General features: G+C 47.5%; 1 protein-coding gene across 3 annotated transcripts in view; it reads right to left on the reverse strand.

Annotated features, from left to right (window-relative positions):
• The window catches only part of ATF7IP2 (activating transcription factor 7 interacting protein 2), a 192274-nt gene extending 172273 nt beyond the window's left edge, over window positions 1-20001 (reverse strand). For all 3 annotated transcript variants that reach the window (XR_013624714.1, XM_078785581.1, XM_078785582.1), the window contains exons 1-2: window positions 19874-20001; window positions 16254-16298 (exon numbers count right to left, since the gene is read on the reverse strand). The gene's annotated coding sequence lies outside the window, so the exon portion shown is untranslated. The remainder of the gene's footprint in view (window positions 1-16253; window positions 16299-19873) is intronic.
• Window positions 20002-20400: the final 399 nt, after the last annotated feature.

Here is a 20400-nt window from a genome sequence, read left to right on the forward strand (position 1 = left end):
CCTAGGATGGGGAACAGGATGGGTAATAAGACTGTAAAGGCAGGTGAACCGCTTAGAAATACCCCAGCATTTTTCATGTTTCGGAGGTATGGCTATGATGCTGCGAGACCAGGAAAGTCATGGGTTGCACTGACTAAGGATTTAGGTGAGCCGTGGCCCGAAGGAGGGTCTTTTGCGCTGGAAAAATTGGACGTGTTGTATGGGGCATTAGAAAAGTTGGAACAGGACACGAAACACTTCCCGCCTGACTATTGGAAAGTCTTTGGTTGGTGGAAGGAAGAAGCGATGAAGCGACACGCAAGGTCGGTACAGGCCAGCTTGGCCGGCGAGGTATCAAACCTCAAGGGCCTGAGGAAACAGGCGAATAAAAAGCAGGATGAAGCGATTAAAGAAATAGAGAGGCAGGCCAACGCGCGACTGATGCCGCTCGTTGAAAACCCAGACCCCGCGGTAGGGGAGGTAGTAACCAATCTACCCTCCCCAGCCCCAGACCTAAGCCCTGTCCCGGGGTTTCAGGCACCACCTATCCGTTCTGCGCTCCCGCCACCACCTCCCTGCAACCCCGCTACCATCGCGCCCCAGATACCCCAGAACCACCCGAGCCAGGGAAGTCCGTTTGCACAGCTCGGGGCTAACGGGATAGATAACGGGACCGACATCGCAGGGTTCCCGCCACCGATAGGACAGGATGGGTTATACCCCTCACTGGTAGGCTGTAATGGGAACGAGACCTCACAAACTACCCCATTGGAATGTCAGGAAATAACAGGAAGAAAAACATTGTGCCCCTTACAAGTTATTGGAGTTAATGCTCAAGGTCAGGGGGTTCGAGAAAGGGTACCATGGAAAGAATCCACTTTAACGGTAATGCGGGAAAGGGTTCAACATTTGCTTATCGAGGACCCAGGACAGATAGTGCCAACCATGTCGAATTGGTTTTTAGTTGGCGAGTGCGACTATCGAGACATAACCCATATGGGAGTATCCGTGCTCCCACCCAAGGTATGGGATAGGGCTAGACAAAGAGCACAGTGGCCGATGATCGATCCAAGGGCAGCAGGAGCGGGCCAGATAACACTAGCGCAATGGGAGGAACTGAAGGTCCGGCTGCTAGATGCCATCGAGCTGGCACTGTTGCCAGCAGGAGGTCCGGATTGGGAAAAAATCGGGGCCATAAAACAAAAGACAGGAGAATCAATTGGAGATTACCGGGAAAGGTTGGAAAAGGCCATCGCGCGCTGGGGAGGACTGGGTCCGATGCAGCTGGGAGGGCTACCCCAACCATTGGTAAATCAATATCTAATCGAGGGGCTACGGCCGGCATTAAAGAAACAGGTACAGTCCGTCCTCTTCGGCTGGAAGGGAATGACAACCAACGAGTTATGCGACAAGCTGGAGCAATGCCCGGGCTCCTCCTTAGAGGAGAAGAAGGATATTAAGGAGGAAGTATTGCAAATGTTTGTCCAGGAGAAACGGGCTCAACTTAATCAAAATAAAAAAGGGGATCAGAGTCAGAGCCACATACGCGATCAGTGCCAGAAGTGGGGGCCTGTCCGGGGTTATGAGGACCACGGGAGGAGCGGTTGTCCTTTCTATAGGGGCCAATTCCCCAACGGAGAGTGGATGCACCACGAAGGTAACGACTGCGAGGGTTGTACTGACCAAGACCTTGGACGAATTAATATGGACGAGATAAGACAACAATGGACAATACCACCCCCTCTTCCCCCTCCCCCTCAAAACCCTCAAACTTGGACCGTACCAGGGCCCCCTCCCCAAATTTGGTACCCACCAAGACCCCTTCTCCAAACCCCTGGACCACCCCCCAATAGTGGGATGCAGAATGGACCAAGGGGGAACTGGACCCCGCCTCGGGGTCCGCCGCAATGGCAACCAGTAAACCAGTCACAGTGGGGGCCGCCAGACCGCCGGCTGGGCAGAAGGGGCGCTGTAGAGGGACGACCTATGCCCTCCGCACCACCGGTTCCGCAGGAACCGTGCTTTTATTGCAAGCAAATGGGACACTGGAGACGTGATTGCCCAAGTGCTCGTAAAGGGTTTCCGCCCCAATACAATAGAGGAGCCTATTGACGGGACGCTGGCGGGTCGCCCAAGGAGTGTCCTCTTTTGACCATGACACCGGCGGAGGAACCGACCTTGACGTTGGACGTGGAGGGACGACAATTAGAATTTCTCGTCGATACGGGCGCGACTCGCAGCACAATTAACAAGGGGCAATTGCCATCTTTGCACCCCACGGCGAGGAACGTTCAAATACTGGGCGTTTCGGGTTTACCCCAAGCGCTTCCTATTTCGGAGGAAGTGCGAGTAACTTGCGGCCCGCTGGAGGCTAAACATGCTTTCTTGATGACCACTACCGCCCCGACAAATTTGTTGGGACGGGACTTACTGTGCCGATTGGGCTGTCAAATCTCATGTACAGAGGAGGGAGTCTTCGTAGACGTCGCGGAATCTAAACGCGACTTGTTAATGATGGCATTGTCTCGGCCCGGCCCCACCGTGTATTGGTGGCGCTTGGATGAAGGGGCTCTGGCTACTTGGACGCATATCATAGATAATGTGTGTTTGGACAGTCCAGTTCTGCGAGATTGGCTACAACTGCACCAAATTTCGATAAAAAACTTAAAGGATAATCCACCCCATTGCACTGCGTATTATGATGCAAAGGGCGAGGACGAGAATTATCGAGAGAAGGTTAAGGAAAAGCTGGGCGAGCGCACGCCTCTACATTTATCACGGATATGGATCGGCCGTGAGGGGATAGGTATCGAGGCAGTCCTAACCTCGAGTCAGCGTGCGTTGACCCAATACCCCGAAGGAGCGGCCGCCCATGTTACCCTCACTACTGCCAAGGGGTGGCCGCCGGAAAGTGTAGGTTGGATGGTGGGGCGGTTACGAGAAGTTCCCTTACAAGGTTATCGGTGTAAAAGGGGCCGCTGGACTTTGAAACGGCTCCAAAATGGTGAAGGGTTCTCGATTGACATGAAACCACAAAGGAGGGATGGAGTGTTCGAAGAAGCAGAGTTGCCCCCTAAGGGCACCTATGCCATGAGGGCAGTGCTAACGGACCCGGGTGAGTCAGATTACCTCCTAGCGGAGGTGCCAGACAATTTATGGCCTCAGAGCGATGATGAGGTTGGACGGATGCGAGACGCCGAACCTCTAGTGATATCAGTGCAGCCGGGGATGCGCTTGCCAAACGTAAAACAGTATAAGCTACGACCTGAGGCCGACGTAGGCATAGCACCAGTAATTCAATCCCTGGTGGAACAGAAAATTATCGTGGAAACTAACAGCCCGTGTAATACACCAATTTTGCCAGTAAAAAAGCCGACGAAAGACAAATGGAGGTTTGTACAGGATTTAAGGGAGGTGAACAAGGTGATACAGGGCATACACCCACTAGTTCCAAATGGAGAAACCCTTATGATGTCAATCCCGCCGGACGCAACATACTTCACAGTTATCGACCTTTGTTCTGCGTTTTTCTCTGTGCCCATCGCGGCTGAGTCACAATACTTGTTCGCTTTCACCCATAGGGGGCGACAGTATACTTGGACAGTACTACCTCAGGGGTTTTCAGATAGCCCCACCCTGTTTTCCCGGGCGCTGCACCGCGACCTGGCGGATGTGGAATTGACGGGAGGGTCAGTGTTGTTGCAATACGTTGACGATTTGTTGATTTGCTCCCCTTCTAAGGAGGCGTGCGAAATGGATTCCATGGCCCTATTAAAGGCCCTGGCGGCCAAAGGCCACAAAGTAGGCAGACCAAAACTTCAATTTGTGCGGAAAGTTGTAACTTACTTGGGACACGCCATTTCGCACGGAAAACGAGAATTGGATGCTGGACGGGTGACCGCTATCATGGAGTTGCCTCGCCCACGCTCGCAACGGCAAATGCTGCGCTTCCTAGGTATGACGGGATATTGCCGCACTTGGATACTTGATTTTGCGCTGCTGGCTAAGCCACTGTACGAGGCGACCAAATCAAACGCCCCGGACGAATTGGTATGGACGGATGAATTGAGGCGATGTTTCGACGGGCTGAAAAAGGCGTTGGTCACGGCACCGTCATTAGGACTCCCGGATTATGCGAAACCATTTACCCTTTACACTCACGCCGTGGGAGGTTTTGCCCAGTCAGTTTTGACACAGACCCATGGGGATAAGGAGCGGCCGGTAGCCTACTTTAGTAAAAAGTTAGACCCGGTCGAACGAGGGTTTCCGGTGTGCCTGCAAGCCGTGGCAGCGGCCAGGTACGCAGTAGAAAGAACAGCGGACATCGTTATGGGACACCCAGTAACGCTACGGGTACCGCATTGCGTCACTTCGCTGTTGTTACAGCGAAGCACACAGCATTTGTCTAACACTAGATAAATGCAATACGAATCCGCACTGATCACTGCAGCCAACATCACGATCGAACGTTGCACGACACTCAACCCAGCCTCACTGATGCCCACCCCTGAGGAGGGCGAACCCCATGTGTGCGCCGACGTTGTGCAGCTAGTCTCCACGGTGCGATCGGATTTAAAGGACAATCCCTTAGAATACCCCAACTGTACATATTATGTCGATGGATCAGCTAGGCGCGCATGGGACGGGTCCCTGTTGTCTGGGTACGCCGTGTGCTCGGATAGCGAAACGGTGGAAAGCGGGCGTCTTCCACCTACATTTTCCGGACAGCAGGCGGAGCTGTGCGCCTTGACCAGAGCGTGCAGCTTGGCGGAAGGCCTTGTCGTCAACATTTACACAGATTCGGCCTACGCTCACGGCATAGTCCACGATAAAGGGGCCATCTGGAAGATGAGAGGTTTTCTCACATCTGCCGGTTCAGTGATAAAGAATGGCGCGTTGGTAGAAGGGCTCCTCCGAAGCATTTTACTTCCCCGCGCTATCGCGGTAATTAAATGTCGTGGCCACCAAAGGGCGGACACCGACGTTGCCCGGGGCAATGCAAGGGCGGACGAGGCGGCAGGAAAGGCCGCCAACCAACAGATAGAATGCAACATGCCGATGGTGACACGAGCAAAGGCGACATCCGCACAGATCGCTGACATACCGACTGTGGGACCACCCGCCACACCAACTAAGGACGATATCATAAATTTGCAGAACGCTGCATCGACGGCCGAACACGACGACTGGCTCAAAAGAGGGGCGATACGCCTTGGGCCAGGAGAAATATGGACCCTTGACGGGAAACCTATAGCACCCCAGGCCTTATTGCCTTGGCTGGCACGCATGGCACATCAGAATGGTCATGTGTGCCAGAGGGGGGTGATGGGACAGATAAACTACACTTGGGCAGCGCCAGGAATGTCACGGATTGTATCCGAAGTGTGCCGATCGTGCGTGGTCTGCCAGCAACACAATAGAGGGGCGCCGCCGAGACATGCACATGACGGGGGACGGCCCCCGCCAAGTGGGCCGTTCGCAACTATCGAGTTCGATTTTACAGAATTGGAACCAAGCATGTCGTTTCGCTATGTGTTGGTAATCGTAGATACGTTCACCAAATGGGTCGAAGCCTACCCATGCGTCAAGTCCGATGCCCCGACAGTAGCGAAGCGCCTCGTGCGGGATTTTATGTGCAGATTTGGCATCCCCCAGATAATTTCGTCAGATCAAGGGGGCCATTTCACGGCGCAGGTGGTTAAGGGCATCCTGAAGGCGTTGGGCGTTAAACAGTCCTTCCATTGCGTTTACCACCCACAGTCATCGGGACTTGTGGAACGAACGAATAAGACTTTAAAGAATAAACTAGCGAAACTTTGCGCAGACACAGGCTTGAGGTGGCCGGAGGCTCTTCCGCTTGCATTAATGAGCATCCGTTCCACCCCGGGTCGCACTACGGGCCTTTCTCCCCACGAAATATTAATGGGACGACCTATGAGCTTGCCCGTTTCAGCACCAACGGACATGTCCACCCTTGCTTTGCCGGTGATGGATGACATGCTTTTGAGATTTTGCATAGGCTTGTCCAATGTGGCACGCAGCATCCATGCTCGAGTACGAGAGGCGCTGCCTGAACCAATAGGCCACGCCATCCACGACTTCCAAGCCGGCGACTGGGTGCTCGTAAAGCACTTCACCCGCAAGGCTGCTTTGGAGCCACGGTGGAAGGGACCATTCCAGGTGCTACTGGTCACACCGACGGCAGTCTTCTGCGAGGGTAAACCTTCGTGGATCCACGCCACCCATTGTAAGTTGTCCATTCCCGCACCACAAGCCACACCAGACACCGCACCTCACACTGCTGAAGACAATGCACCGTCTAGGGCACTACAGTCTCCTAAGGGCGGCGATGACGGTCATGGTGATGGGAATTCTGGGTAGCTGCCTCAAACCCCCTGCCAAAGATAGGCTCTTGAACTTTGAGCTATCGAGAAAGGACCTCCCCAAGTACCCAGGACACGACAACTATTCAGCGTTTCCCCTTTACCCCGTCAAGTATATAACGGCTCGCTGGGGAGACAAAGTAGCGGTGAATTGCTGTAGCTTGGAAACACAATTTAAGTGGTTATCTGTAAGATGGGTGGAAGCTATAGTGGTACACAATAAGACACCACAGGCACGCATGACAAGACCACGCCTAGTCCTGACTAAGGTCAGGAAAGTGAAAAATGGAACATACACTGGGCACATAAGCAGTCGATATGCCCCAGGATATCGATGGGGAGCGGGCATTGAGAATACTACCCTCTTATTGCATTATACCCCCATTGGCCCGGATACAACAATGATACTTGAATGTGGAATATGGCCCCCTCGCACGATAATCCCAAATGGAACTGCACCCTACTTCCGACCTAGTTGCGCCTCCTACGTCATTAAAACCCCGCCTGCCCAGGAAGTAAGAAGGAAGCCAGAGGAGAACACATACTGGAAGGTCGCACGGCATATGGCCACATTACAGAATAGGACACGGTGTTGGATGTGTATGCACCTTCCCCGCACCAGCACAGCAGGAATACCAATGGTAGTGTTACCCTTATCGTTCAATGATTTGTGCTCGAAGCCACTAGACACCAAATGCATTAGTACAACCCTGACAAGCCAAGGTTCTGACGGAACCGCGTGTAAACGAGTTTTTCAGTACCCCCCCCCCCCCCCCCCCCCATCCAGTCCCGACACTTTGGGGAACGTCCGGCGCCGGTTTGGGTTAAGCCGGCAAAGGGGGCCCTCTGTTTAGAAGGAAAGGGCCAAATAATGGTAGGCAAATCCGTGTGTAGCGATACCCTCCTCGCGGACCCTAGGAAAGGGAAACACAGGCTGTTAGTGAATGTTACAAGTTCGCCCTTACATAACCTCACACACCTCCAGTTGGCATGGGAAGGGGAAAACGGAACAAACACTATCCCAGACCTTCGCACTTGCATGACCACCCATTTAGTGGCTCCGCACGGGACCATGTTTGTATGCGGGAACAAAGCTTACCCGTATTTACCTGATAATTGGGGAGGAATTTGCTATTTAGGATCAGTTTTCCCAGAGATGGAAATGCGACAACACTTGCGTAATACCCCTGCACTCATAAGGACACAACGAAGCACCTATTGGCACGACGACGACACCACCACCTTACCCGGCGCTGATTGGGAGAAGGCCGTTGGTTTCTTCTTCCCATGGGCTGGGACGGTCATGAGCAGTTACCGCATTGACAAAATTGCGTTAATCTTAGAACAGGTGGCCAACGACACCGCTACAGCACATGACGAAATGTTGGACACGGTTGTCCACCTGCGTACAATGGTTATGCAAAATAGGGTTGCGTTAGATATGCTATTGGCAGAACGAGGAGGGGTATGTGGGATAATTGAGGGTAGATGTTGTACTTTTATTCCTGATCCTTCACAGGGGTCAGTGCTGCTATTATAAGGTTAAGGGAAAGTGCTCATATACTGACAAAGGATCGAATGGATCGGGAAGCCTCTCACCAGTGGCTTACTGACTGGTTCAAAGGATGGACAGGAACGATAGTAAAGTGGATATTGACCGCCTTGGCAATAGTCCTTGGAATCGTGGTCTGTTGTGTACTAATCAAGGCTTTAGTCCTTGCGTGTGTGAGAAAGTTTACCACAGGATGGACACTGAAGACGACAACAGAAAAGGCCATGGTGTTGATCGATAAGCTGACCGCGGGTCCCGATGACACACCGGCCGTCGACGTGACTGCAGATCGCGGATCCTGGAACGACGACCCGAACGAGGCACTGGGCCGCGACAATGAGATCTCCGCTTCCGAAGATTGTTCTTCCATTGTTGATATTACCGATAATGATTTTGATTACACAGTTGCGGACCTCAGAGCATTTCAGGCTGCCAGGACGCCGATTACTCTGGACCCCAACATGTCGCATGCAGACGCCAACGAGTTCCTAAGGGAGTCCTCTCGTTTTTTCTCGATGTGTAAGGCTATGACTGTTGCAGGCCGCCGACGCCGCAGGCTTACGCCACCTGAGAATAATGTTACTAATGATGATACCAATGATGATGTGGGCCCCTTGCAAGGGTCCCCGACTGATGTTTATGTCTCAATGCAGGCTTTGCCTCTTTATGTTTCACGAGCACACCTTTATGTCTCACAAGCACACAGTGAGTCAAACGTCACTGACCCAATCCTGGACTTGGACCCAACTGCAAACCCAAGCCTGGATGGTGAGGAACTCAACATTGGAGATACTCTGAGTTCTGAATCTGATTGTTTTGAAGATTCGTCCATGGATAGTAGCGATGGAAGCAGCATCGCCTCGGACGACCTCGACTTTGACCCAAAGGAAGTTTCTCTCCCTCCTTTGGACCGTTATGCTTTGTTTTTTGGCCATAGGTTTAAGCCACCTGATACTGATGACATTGTGTCTTCCCCAGATCACCAGCATATAAGAGACCTCATGAACATGAATATCGATTGAGCGCTGAAGATCTACAAGGATTTCACCTGGGGAAGCTTGGGCGAGCTCCAGTCGGGGGGGAGTCCTGGCCGCACCTCTGTGGTCGAAGGGTGGGTCGGGAGATCCTCCTGGGTGTGGACCCCGGCAGAACCAGAGGTCTTCGTTGTGGATCTGACACGCTATTCGATCTTCATGCCTCTACGGTCTCACATCATACACCCATCTACACCTGACTTACATCATACACCCACATACACCCGCATACACCCACATACCCACGGATCATCCTGCTGAGTGCGATGTGTGGTACTTTGGGTACGGGACATGCTCACTGGGCTGCATTCGCGTGGTATGTTTAGTGACACGACCTATTTAACATTTCACTACTCTTGGAGGATTTTACATGCCATTTGATCACCCTGCTTTTACGGACTTACATTGCATACTCACATACAGACGCGAATCATCCTGCTGAGTGCGATGTGTGGTACTTTGGGTACGGGACATGCTCACTGGGCTGCCTTCGCGTGATATGTTGAATGACTTTCCTGATTTGTTTTGTTTCTGCTTTGTTTGAAATAAAGGCCTTTGATTGGCTCGTAGATAACGTTGTATCTTAGATCCAAAAGGGCGGTATGTAGGGAGCTGTTATGCCCCTCCCCCTTTGTAATTCTTGCTGCTTTACCAATTACCAAGTATAACCAATTATATGTTTTGTTTTGACTGATTGCTGTACTCTTTTATAATACTTAGTTCTTTCTTGTGCATTGAGGATGTGTAATACCCTAATAAGGAGTCCTGTGCTTGTGAGCTCTTGCCCTGGGATGGCATAATCTCTTAGTTCCCCTCTTTGGCCTTGGTTGCTGCTGCTATCTCTCAGCCTCCCTCATGACTTTGCCAATATCCTGTGGGCTGACACATTTATGAGTGCCCACTCCCTTTGTACTTTCCCAACCAAGGTCTCTATACAGAAAGTTGTAAACATGTTGCCACATATTACTGACCATCTCCTTATCTGAGCTAACCCATGAGTGGCCTTGGATGAACTTCCTTTAACTAACTGAACAACAGGATGGGACTATGGTGGGAGGACCAATGAGCCCATTCTTTCTCTGTATCTTGTGAGCTAAAGCCACACCCTATATTCTTTATATATATCAAGTTTAAATCGAATTATTTCAGAGCATCTTGTTGTAGTGTTGGTCATTTTGTGTGAGCCTCATGCGACACCCTGCTTTCCGCAAGCTTGTGTAACGAGTTCTAATAAATATATCCGTTGCTCCTTTCTCTGAGTCTTCTGAGTCCCAAGTTCTAAGTCCCATTCCGACATATATATATATATTTATATATATATATATATATATATATATTGATATATATTGATATATATATTGTATATATATATATATATATTTATATATATATATACATATATTGATATATATATATATATATATATATATATATATATATATATATATATATATATATATATATATATATATATATATCTATCTATAATTCCAGTAATCTCTGTACGTTTGTACGTTTGTACGTTTGTCTGTCTGTGACCGCTGTTTCTCGACAACCACGGGTCCGATATACTTTTAACTTGCCAGGTATATTGCTGGGGACCCGAGGATGTGCCTTTTCAAGGTTTCATATTAATCGGACAATTACTTACCGAGCTATGTCCAAAAAACGATTCAACCAATCAGAGAGCAGCGAACGATCGCGTGTGCCGGCGTTGCGAATGGACCAAACCATTCCATGTAAATAGAGGGGGGGGGGGGTTCTGTGGTCGTTGCGAATGGACGAAACCATTTCATGTAAATAGAGGGGGGGGGGATTGTCACTGTACTCGCAAGCCGTTCGCCGTTCGCTTTGGCGTTGCGAATGGACCAAACCATTTCATGTAAATAGAGGGGGGGGATATAATTTTAGATAGATATATAGTACGGGCATATATATAGTACGGGCATGCCCTAGTTGATATAAATGGCCGGAGGCCTATGCGTTCCCCAACCAAGAAGCCGGTGTTGGGGCATCGGCCATCGTGGAAGGATTTGTATGCCGGCATGGGAATTACTGAAAGAGGTGTGCTTGCTGTCTCTTGCAATTCGGAAAACACGAACGCCCTTAAGGCGACAATCTGACTGGATGGTGGAAAGGGTAAATAAGACAAAAGGAGCGTTGTAGTGTAAGGGATGATGGGTCAAGCATGAGCTAGGCAGTGGGCATTATGTAGATGGTGCATTGAATGAATGGAAATATGAAGGAATGAGCATGAATGCAAGAAAGCGGCCTGGGAGTGAATGTGTAAAAGAGAGAATGGTGTGAAGGAGTGACTGGGAGGGGGTGAGTCCATCTCAAGGAAACCCAAGGCTAGTTTAAAAGTAAGATTGAGGGATATAGTCAAATTTACAATGAATATCGTTCTGCGGTTGGTGCGGTGTGTGGAAAGTGTTTCCTTTGCAGGTGTGCAAAGTGATTTGACGGGCCGTGGGTGTGGCTCGGGAGAGAGGTGAGTATTGTGTGAAGGGAGCCCCGGGTGCTGGAAGCTCACAGGCTAGGAGTAGGTCGTGTACCCAGAGGGGGCCCGGGTAGCAGGAGAGGGGCCCAGAGCACCAGATGCCGGAAAGGGCACAGGGTGGAAGCCAGGAGAGCTCCACCCACAATTCAAAATGGAGCAGGTAAGCTCGGTGATGGCCTCAGCATCCCAGGGATGCCGAGTATGAGTGTATGCTGTTGGGCAGACCTGCAAATGGAGCTACGCTCGAAAATCAAGGATAACGCACGAAACAGTGAGAGCACCAATGCACGGAGAGACGGTTGAAGTCGGTTGTTAGAGCCACGTAGTTTAAAGAGACAAGTTGGAAAGTCCCAGGGGAGTTTAATTAATATGTAGTAATGATTAAGATAGTAAGGAATGTTGTGTATGACACTTCGCACCATCCACCCCTCAGGTAATCGTTGGCCACTGGATTTGCCCATCTGGAGAAGCCATGGGACCTGCAAATGTATCTCAAACCTGTGCTTAGGTTCCCACAGATCCACCTTTTCTTCCTAAGGGATCCTGAGGGTGTTAGAGGGATTTTATTAGGAATTTGGCACCGACTGAAGAAATCCAAGAGACGGGCATTATATTTCAGAGACATAGGGACTATTAAAAAGGGGAGCTAGGGTTAGAGCAGGCACAGAGAGAGACTGGTGGTGGAGGATACATATACACCATGGAGTTAAAGGGGAGGGAACGGATAGGTTAGGGCCAAGCCTGTCCTAGGATCGGGTGGCACCACTACTACTTCCCTCAAGTGCGGGTGCACCGGGAGGCCAGTTAGTGATGCCTGCAGAAACTGGTTTGCCTTTGCCATACCTTTGTGATGCCTATGCCATTCCTTTGCTGTGCCTTAGCCTATTCCATGCTACCCTTGTCATGCCAACCCAGGGACCACTGCTTGGTGGAGATGCTACAAGCTGCTTGCCTCTATATTGTTGTGGATTGTCATTGCTGACAGCCAAGGAACACATACATTGTGGCTGTGCCGATCTGCTGTCACTTGTTAGGGACTGTTGTCGTGGACAGCCAGAAGGACTACATGCTTTGTGACCGTTAATTAGGGACTGGGTCAACAGCGCGAACCCCCGTTTTGTTACAATGGACCGATGCGCGATGCAGTCAACCTGTGGCCCTGAAAGGGGTCTTAAGAGTGTCATGCCGTCGACCTGATGCCCAGAAGAGGGCCAAAGTGCGTTGTTCCCCCTCTTCCCTCTCATTTGCGTACCAGGGACCGAACCAGTGCAAAGTGTGTAAATAGTTGTAAAAAAAAATGTTCAAACACACCTGGTATGTGTTTAGAGATATAATTGCATTTAAAATTGTCCTGTGTGAATGCAGTTGAGTAAAAAAAAGAACACAACGCATTCGTTTTGGTTATGCTCAAAGACAGAACATGTATGCATTTTCTCACTCCGGAGACTCTGGCAAGGTTAATTAAAAAAAAGTCGCACTCAGGCGAGGTAAAATGTGCATGGGGAAATAGTTACACCTGCTATTTGCACACATGGAATTGGCTGACTCAGGTTGAGTGGTATCCAGGGAGTGGGAAGTGTTGCCTTTTTGGAAAATTTACCTCCGAGGGAGAGCGCATGTCCTGTTATCTCTATAGTCTGTGTACAAGATCTTGTGGTACACCATAGGAATCCCCAGATAGTTATCTGTATAGTCTGTGTAAAGATAGACCTTTGCCCATTGTCAGGGTTCGGGAAAAGCAACATACATTGTTGTTCGTATAATATATGTATTCCCGGTGTGATGTCTCCCCATTTCCAAATATCTATCTCTTTCAATCCACCCTCAATTCGTTCCAACAACCTCTTTCTCTCAATCCACAATCAGGCCGTTCCAACAATCTTTCTCTCCATCCACCCTCAGTTCGTTCCAACTCTTCACTCACATTATTATTGACAAATCACTCCCAACCTCCACCCAAACCCGTACAGGCGAATGAGTCCTCCACCTCCACCCAAACCCGAATGAGTACGGAAAAATGGCCTTTAAACGATCATTCATTCATTCATTCATTCACCCAACCGTACGGAACTTCACATCAGGATTTAAATATTTGTTTATGTCACGAATGTTGTTGAAAGTTTATTTTTTATATTAATGTTATTTCATTTGTGATTGGAGGTATGCTGTTTGGAATGAAAAAAAAGAGATATCGAGTTCAAGTGAATGACGAAATGCCGTGATGGTTTCTACTTTCTAAACGTGAATTCGCGGATCGCCATATGCAGATTCGCCATTGACTGGGTATGGAACAAACGTACCCATTTGTTTGCCAACGGGTACGTTTTTCATGGAAGTCCTTCACGAACTTGCTGTCCATGTCTGACGTGCGACTGAAGGTGCTAAAGGAATGTGGAATTTATTGGTTTTATGCTTTAGCATTCGGCCGTATCTGCATTGTATGTTTGCTTCTGGCCTCCCACCCATGCATAGCACAGGTAGCTCACTAGTTATTATAATAAGCTGATGCTGTCTGTCTGTATGTCTATCTATCTATCCCAGCCTGAAACACAGAAATGCTCCTTGGAGAGAAAAGGTATTAAGAAAAAATTGCTGCAAATTATTTTTCAATCAGACAAAAAGGGCTGTGTATAATGAAATCCAACAGACAGCTGGCTCGATCACTCCTGAAAAAGAAAATTGCTGCTATCAAATATATAACCTCCCATTTTGGAGCACTTTCAACCAGCACAAAAATAAAAAGCTTTCTTTTTTATATTGTGGTATTTTTACCACAGGCGTCTGCTATAGTTACGATTAAAACTCCCAATACCAATGTGGGTTGTTATCCTAGTTACCATTGGTGAGAAAACTAGTTCCGTTTCGGTTAGAGTGAAACGTCAATGAGACATCCCAGCCCCTGAGGCCTTGCTTAGCCTAAGCCGTTTGACTGTTGGGTTTTGGGAGTGGCTGGTGGTGGTAGGAGGCAGACAGAACCCTCGTGTGTACAAGGTAGCGTAAATGTGGAAATCCTACATGCCTCTCGTGTGCTTCCCCTGTGTGTATATGACAATTATGACATACATACATACATACAAATACTTTTTTTAATCTTTTTATTTTCTTTCTTATGTAACATTTTAGTGACCCATGCAAGTTACCAGAAATCAGTAATAGCCTGCAATCATGGGGTTAGCGCTATATGTAAACAACACAAGGCGGGGAAGGTGTATATTTACCAAGTTTCTTGTGGGGGGGTGTGTATATATATGGGGGGGGGGGGGAGGTGTATATTTACCAAGTTTCTTGTGGAGAGCTCACCAAGTGGTTTAAGCATTCAAGCAAGCACTCCATTCAATACCATTCATAAGGCACGGCTGGTTTGGCAAGCGCTAGCAAGCTGCTTGGTAACTGAACATACCCCTGGTTTTCTCCCTTTCAGTTTTGTGTTAAACAACCATAACAACTGTTTCAAAGGGCAATTAAATGTTTGTGGTTTATAATGTTTTTACTTCTGGTAGAGGCCATTGCCCCCATGAAACACCACAATAAGCTAATTATACACGTTAACACGGTGTTTGCTCAAGAAGGAAACCCCTTGGGGAGCGGGATATTATTAGTATTAATTTTCTTTTGTAATAACATTCATATTATGGTTTTGTTATTAGAAGCGGCCTTGGAAAAACGCCATGACAAAGCTATCAACACAAATATACACCTCAATATGTAACCCCTTTGGTGAAGAAAATCCCCTTGGGATAGGGTGGGGGGAAAATTAATTCGCTGCAACCTTCATTGTGGGACCCTTAGTCCTCCTGTCAGGTTTGGTTGAGACTGGATAAGTAACGACCGAATGTATAACGGTCAAAAATCGTCAGACAGACACCAAATTGTGTATTTTAGTATGATTTGCATGTGCAACTTTGGGGAAGTCAGTGGGTGCAGTGTCCCCACCACATGGTACCAATCAATTACTTCAAGATGAGTGTATTTTGTTGTCGATTCGTTCATCCGTACGATATTTAATAACATTTAAATTTACACGATGGGACAACAGATTGAGCAGCTACAGACATCCACGTTCATCGGTGGTGTAGGTTTTATTTCCACGGCAGTTCACTTCAGTGTTGGTTTGTGGTTGTCCCATCTCCAGTTACATGTGGAGATTCAAGTACCTGCACTATTTTCACAGCACAAAGGGCAGGGACTTTAAGCCTATTCCACAAAATCCTGATCCATAACATCTCATTTCAATATCAACCCTCAATAAAATAACTGAACTTTTACTGTAAAATAAATACTTTTTGTAATTTCCCTAATCCAAAAGGATGACAAAAAGCAGCACACTAGAACAGAAGAAGACAAAAAATTGTTGAAAGGTAAAAGGAGAAATATTAAATCAGAGAATGAAAAACTAAACGGCGGAAATAACCTACAGTTATCCTGAAGACATGGGTGTGTAGATTCCATACATGGCAAGTGGAAGGCCAACCCAGCTACCTCCTAACACTATTACACAAGTTTACATCGATACTTTTTGTGACGTCACTGGTTACGCAAAAAAAGGTAAAAGTTTGCGATGCAATGACAACCGCACCAGGTCCGTGAGGACCTCCATGAGTCAGAAGGTGGTACTGCACTCGATACATCAAAGGTTTCAAAGGATATCGAGCACCGATCTGGCAAAGGAGAGCGAATGGCGATCATTTGTGACCAAAGTATGGCAATCTAGAAATTCTGTCCAGATTCGTGTAAATTACTTAGTCCCACAAATTATTTAAATATAGGGTTTCTTCACAAACATGACAAAGGAGCCAACTGCTTACCTGTCATCCTGTGGTAAGGAAGGCCGCATCAAGTCAGAAACGTTTCTGTACAAATAAACGAATGGCAGGGGCCAGGGTTACGGTGAAACGATCAAACTTCACGTAAATAAAAATAATTGTATTTTTCGCTTTTGTATTAAGGAACTAATTTTTGTATTAAGAAAAATAATTGTACGAAGGAACTAGTCACAATAGCCTGGGTTGGCGTCTAGTCACAAGTAAACACTTTGGTTATACACCACCCAAAAAAAAAATAACCTCACGTTAAAATAAGACTTTAAAAAATACCCTCAATAAATTAAAAATACCCTTTACAGTCAAATCACTTGGTTACTGTCATGTCCAAATATCAGTTCCTAACTCAAAAGGTGCCTGAGATGTTGCCCAGATGAGAAAGGAAATAAATAAGTACTTAACAAATCGAAAATGATTAAGTAATTCATAAATTAATGAATCAAAAAATATAAAATATCGGTTTTGCCAAAGCACGTGCTCACTATTGTGCTGAAATTTTAGCTTTCTAGCTCAAAGGATGGCTGAGATATTGCCCGGACAAACAAACAACCGGAGTGAAAACTGAGTACCGTAAAATGGGGTGAATAGAAACAGCAAGGTGAATAGGGACACAAACTGAAAAAAAGTTCGGAAACTTTTTTCGCTGAAAATTGATAACCATACTGATTTGTTGATATTTGGGTTGAAAGTGTTCTCTTGTTTTTTAAAAAAGCAACTTATAGTCCCTATTAACCCCATATATGGGTTAAATAGGAATAAATAGGATTTTTATGGTGTCCCTATTCACCCCGTTTTACGGGTGAATAGGGACAGTCACTAATACAAAAAAATAATAATCAAGAAACAATCCTGAGTTTCCAACTTATTGCTAAATTGATAGCTCAGATGGATGCACATAATATGCACCCATAATATAAACCACGGTGCCAATGAAAAAAAATATGAGCTAAAAAGTTTCTCCAAACTGTCCCTATTTCTTGATTATTATTTTTTTGTATTAGTGACTGTCCCTATTCACCCGTAAAACGGGGTGAATAGGGACAGCCATAAAAATCCTATTTATTCCTATTTTTTTTTTTTTTTTTTTTTTTTTTTTGTATACAAGATCGAGGCTCGTGAAAGAGCTAACATTAATCACACAAAAAGACAAACCGACACACAAAACACAAAAAACAAGGGGAGCGGCAGACAAGATGGGGAGAGAGGGGGAAGGACACAAAAGAGAGGGGGAAGAGGGGGAAGGACACAAACACAACATTTGAGAGCAGGGACATCGGGAGGACTTGGGGGGAGGTGGGAGAGGAATAAAACATATGAACACTGCAAGGACTCTGGGGTGAATTACCGGGGGTAGAAAAGATCAAGGTTTTCGATGGGGGAAGATAAGAGATGGTGGTGAACAGCTGTTTTAAAGACGTGGAGGGAGGAGTGGGATTGAAGGGAGTGGGGGAGTTTGTTCCAGAGGCGGGAGAAAAGGGGAATGAAAGAGTGAAGGTGAGCAGAGAGCCTAGACTTTGGCAGTTTAACCATAAGAGGGTTGCAGGCAGATCTTGTGCGACCTGAAGGAATATTGGGGGGACAGAGCACAGAGAGAGCTAGGGGAGCAAGGCCGGAGAGGAGTCGGTAGAAGACAGAAAGACCACCAACCTGCCTGCGGTGAGTGAGTGAAAGGCCCTCGGTGTTGACTACATCGCAGGAGATTCCAATGATTCTGAAAGCTTTGGCCTCAACAGCGTGAAGCCGAGCAAGGTATTTAACCCATATATGGGGTTAATAGGGACTATAAGTTGCTTTTTTAAAAAACAAGAGAACACTTTCAACCCAAATATCAACAAATCAGTATGGTTATCAATTTTCAGCGAAAAAAGTTTCTGAACATTTTTTCAGTTTGTGTCCCTATTCACGTTGCTGTCCATATTCACCCCCATTTTATGGTACTCCCTTTCAGTGCACGTCATCCCAAGGTCCCCTTTAGGTGCCTGGCGATGACATCATGCAGCACCTGGATATGGAATAGGAATAAAAATAATTGTATTTTTCGCTTTTAGATTAAGGAACTAGTCCCAATAGCCCAAATAGCCCAAAATAGCCCAAAGGCTAACCCCCGCTCCAGTAGGGAAAATGGCCTTTAAAATGCATGTTGTTGTTGTTGTTGTGTCCCAATAGCCCGGGTCGGCATCTAGTCACAAGTAAACACTTTGGTTAGATACCACCCCAAAAAATTACCTCGAATTAAAAGCATACTTCAAGAAAAAAAATTAAAAAAATTGTATTTTCCACTTTTAGATTAAGGAACTAGTTACAATCGCCTGGGTCGGCATCTAGTCACAAGCAAACGCTTTGGTTATACACCACCCCCCCAAAAAAAACCTCACATTAAAAACAGACCAAGAAAAAAAAATTGCTTTTAGATTAAGGAACTAGTAACAATACCCTGAGTCGGCGTCTATCCACAAGTAAACACTTTGGTTATACACCACCCAAAAAATTACCTCACATTAAAATCAAACTTCAAGAAAAAAAATTGCATTTTTTACTTTTAGATGAAGGAACTAGTCACAAGTAAACACTTTGGTTATACACCACCCAAAACGTCAAATTAAAAGCAGACTTTAGGGAAAAAATAAAAATAAAAACGACATGCAATTGCAAGCGCCAAAGCTCTGGGTATACACCACGCAAAAATTACCTCACATTGAAAGCAAACTTCAAGAAAAAAAACAATCGTATTTTTCGCTTTTACATTAAGGAACTAGTCACAATCGCCCGGGTCGGCGTCCAGTCACAGGTAAACGCTTTGGTTAAACACCACCCAAAAGTATTACCTCATATTAAAAGCATAGGCTGCTTCAGGGGGGAAATAAAAATAAAAGCGAATTCAAACGAGCGAATTCATGCAAAGCGAATTCATGCAAGCGCCAACGCTCTGGTTATACACCGCCGAAAAACATTACCTCACATTAAAAGAAGACCATAGGAAAAAAATCCAAATTAAACTGAATAAAAACGACGTATAAGCGCCAAACTCAGATCTCCGAAATATTAACTCAATCCTTGCATCGATATTAAACTCTTTAAAACGTGTTTAAAACATAAGCGAAAAAAATACTAAATTAATCTCTCAAAAGAACAAGAAACAGCAGAACGAAACGGCAATAACACCGATCGCGCCTCCCCGCGGAAACCAATGCTGTAACAAACACCGAATCGCAGTCGATTCCAACTGTATAACTATAACTCCCTCCCTCAGGTCCCTCTATAAGCCCCAATACCCACCCACAAACAGCCCGCGGCCCGCCTCACCGTACTCACCCCACCCTCTCGAGCACGATTAACACTAACACCGACCAAGTCTCACACGCCCCCCGGAGGAGAGCTCGCACTAACTCGCGTTCCGCACGAACCAACGGACCGAGTAAAGTCCCCATGGAGACGCGCTTGCTCGAGCGGACGCCAGTTATTCGAGAGTCGGGACTGGGTCGCTTTCCCACAAGAGAGGGCGGGCTCATCGAGACCGCGTGCGGGTGGGGGACAGTAGGAGTCCTGCGCGCTCGAACCACGGACCGGTCCCGACGCCGAACGATGGACTCGCCCAACGAACTTACCGCCCGCGGCCGAGGTTCGGCGAGTCCGGCTCAGCGATTGAACGACGCGCTCGAGGTCCCTTCCCTGAGAACCCCCCCGCGAGCCTCGCGCCCTCCCGCCTCGCGCGCCTTTTTCCCCTCCCTTCGTTGCCCCCAACAGCCCAACCACAGCGCGAGGAGGACAACCCCTCCCCCTCTACTCTCCTCCTCCAGGTCCCTCCTCTCTCGTTCTCCTCGTCTCTCCTCCTCTCGATGTGACCTCCCTCCCCCTTTCCAGATCGGTTAACCACGAGGCGCACGTGGTGTTGCTTCATCGCTGTTCACCTTGAATCCAAGGTTTTCATTCCACCACGGTCCTACCTGAGATCGCTGTGCGTCACGTCACGCCTAATGCACATCATCCTGCGCAACGTCACGGGGGTCTCCATATTCAATGCTACCAGGTGTTCTTTTGTACCTGTAACACGTGCACGGTATCCCCCATAAAATCCAAAGTAACTGCTTTGAGACTGCCATGCCGCTGAAACGACAGGTGAACGAAGAGGAGA

This window comes from Myxine glutinosa, chromosome 10 (assembly GCF_964187855.1).
Source record: "Myxine glutinosa chromosome 10, kmMyxGlut1.1, whole genome shotgun sequence".
NCBI classification, from domain to species: domain Eukaryota; kingdom Metazoa; phylum Chordata; class Myxini; order Myxiniformes; family Myxinidae; genus Myxine; species Myxine glutinosa.